This window comes from Trichechus manatus, unplaced genomic scaffold (genome assembly GCF_000243295.1).
Source record: "Trichechus manatus latirostris isolate Lorelei unplaced genomic scaffold, TriManLat1.0 scaffold00202, whole genome shotgun sequence".
Lineage (NCBI taxonomy): Eukaryota > Metazoa > Chordata > Mammalia > Sirenia > Trichechidae > Trichechus > Trichechus manatus.
The window spans coordinates 4189084-4191410 of NW_004444138.1; the positions used below are offsets into that span (position 1 = coordinate 4189084).

The 2327-nt window shown below is 48.6% G+C and overlaps 1 protein-coding gene across 1 annotated transcript in view; it reads left to right on the forward strand.

Annotated features, from left to right (window-relative positions):
* The window catches only part of LOC101360622 (beta-secretase 2), a 149722-nt gene that overhangs the window by 58413 nt on the left and 88982 nt on the right, over positions 1–2327 (forward strand). The window lies entirely within an intron of this gene.

Genomic DNA, 2327 nt, shown 5'->3' on the forward strand with positions numbered 1-2327 from the left:
ACTCATGGCGACCCCATGTATGTCAGAGTAGAACTGTGCTCCATAGGGTTTTCAGTGGCTGTGACTTTTCGGAAGTAACTCACCAGGATTTTCTTCTGAGATGCTTCTGGGTGGATTTAAACTGCCAACCTTCTAGTTAATAGCTGAGTGCTTAACTGTTTACACCACCAAAGGACTCCACTGGGGTAGCGTGGTTCCTAATCCTATCTGAGTGGTGTCCTTGTAAAAGAGGAGAAGAGACATAGACACAGAGGGAAGAGAACAGGTAAGATGGAGGCAGAGATTGGAGGTGTGCAGCCACAAGCTGAGGAATGCCTGGGCCTACCATAAGCTGGGAAAGACAAGAAAGGATCTTCTTCTAGAGCCTTCAGAGAGAGAGCATAGCCCTACTGACACCTTGAATTCAGACTTCTAGCCTCCAGAACTGTGAGGTAATCCATTTCTGTGGTTTAAAGCCACCTACTTCGTGGTACTTTGTGGCAGCAGCCCCAGGAAACTCATACACCCACATATCCCTGACTTTCACTCGTTGATTCAACAACTCTTTATTAAGCACCTATACCCTCCAGGCATGGTCCAAGGTGCTGGAGATAAAGAGATGCACCAATACGTGGCCCCACTCTCACAGAGGGAACGGTGTACTAGGTGTATTACGTGGAGTGGACTGGCTCCAGCGTGGTGATGATGCTTCAGGGCTGGGGGCGCCGACTCCACAAGAACAACATATAGAGGAAGAGGTACTTGGAACCGAGATGGAGAAGGGAGGGCCATGGCAGGAAAACCAAGATGGCGGCAGGAGAACCAGTTGTGAGTTGCCGTTGAGTTGGCTGCAACTCGTGGCAACCCATCTTCACAATGCTGGTGTGTTTGAGCCCATTGTTGGCTGCCACTGGGTCAGTCTATCTCATTAAGAGTTTCCGTTGTTTTTGCTAACTTTGCCAAACGTGATGTCCTTTTCTAATGATTGGTCCTTCCTGATGATGTGTTCACTGTAAGCAAGATAAAGTGTCATCATCCTCACTTCTTAGGAACCTTCTGGCTGTATTTCTTCCAAAATTGACTCCAGCAACTGCCCTTTCCTCCTCATCACAGCCAAGCGTGTGGGGCTTTCCTTGCCTTGTCAATTCCTCACTTCCCTTTCTGTCCACAGTGTGTGGGGTGGGGCAGGGGGATTGCCTCCTCCCTACACTATTGGCCAAGCTCACCAATGACCTCCATACTCTAAACCCTCTGTCTACACCACGGCCACCTCCCAACTCTCCACTCACTTGCCTGGCCTGCCGCAGCAGGGACCACTACAGGCCAGTTCCCTTCTTGAAGCTTCAATCCATAACAGGGAGGAAATGAGGAACAGAAAGTGGGACTCCTGGGGTCTCGTATGGCCATTTCACCTCTGGGCGTTTCTTTGTCCTCATTTGTAAAGTGGGAATAATATCTTTCTTATGTGCTCCTGGGTCATTTAAATTTATGCTTTGAACATCCAAAACATCCCCCAAATTTGAGAATATGTACGCTCTTTTAATGTCCCTTTACGGGGCTGAGCTACTTCAGGACAGGTGTGCAGTACATGTGTGGAGTTGAGCCCAAGGAGACAGGAAGTGATTTTGGAAATTCCCAGGATACAGGAAGTGGCAGATTCTGCTGCTGGCATGGAGGAGTGGGGTGAAGTGTTCAGAAGAAACCTGCATCCTGAGTATTTTGAGCTTTCCCTCATTTCAGAGTGACTCACGTGCAATTTATAGGGCAAGTGGGGATGTTTATCTTGATTTGCAGTTGTGACGCCCTGCAAAAGGGGTGTGAGGGCCATGGTGAGAAATCAACCTGAGAACTGTCCATTCCAGAGTCGTCACCCAGAAAACGAGCTTAGCTCCTGTATGTTGCTCAACGACATTACTCGAAGCACAACCAGGGGGTTTGCTGTTCCCTGGATAGCCGTCCCTGGCCTGGCTTTGCAGCTGCCTTGTTTATTCGGGGTGATTTCTGTCCCTAAGTTGTGTACTCAAGGAAGAACTTAGATGGTGACCAACTTCACTGGGCCGTGACTCAGAATTCCATTTTCTGGAAAACTCTCTTCTGGGGAAACAGCCGTGAGGAGCGTGGTTGTAGCGGCATCTGGGCAATTAGAAGCAACACCCGGTATGGAATACTGTGGTCTGTGTTTTGGTCTAAATTTCTTCGCTTTTGCATTCCCTACATTTTGCAAAGGACACGTCATCAGGAAAGAAAAAGACATTAAGTTTGGTAAAGTAGAGGGTCAGCGAAAACGAGGGAAACCCTCGATGAGATAGAATGACACAGTAGCCCCAACAGTGGCCTCAGACATACCA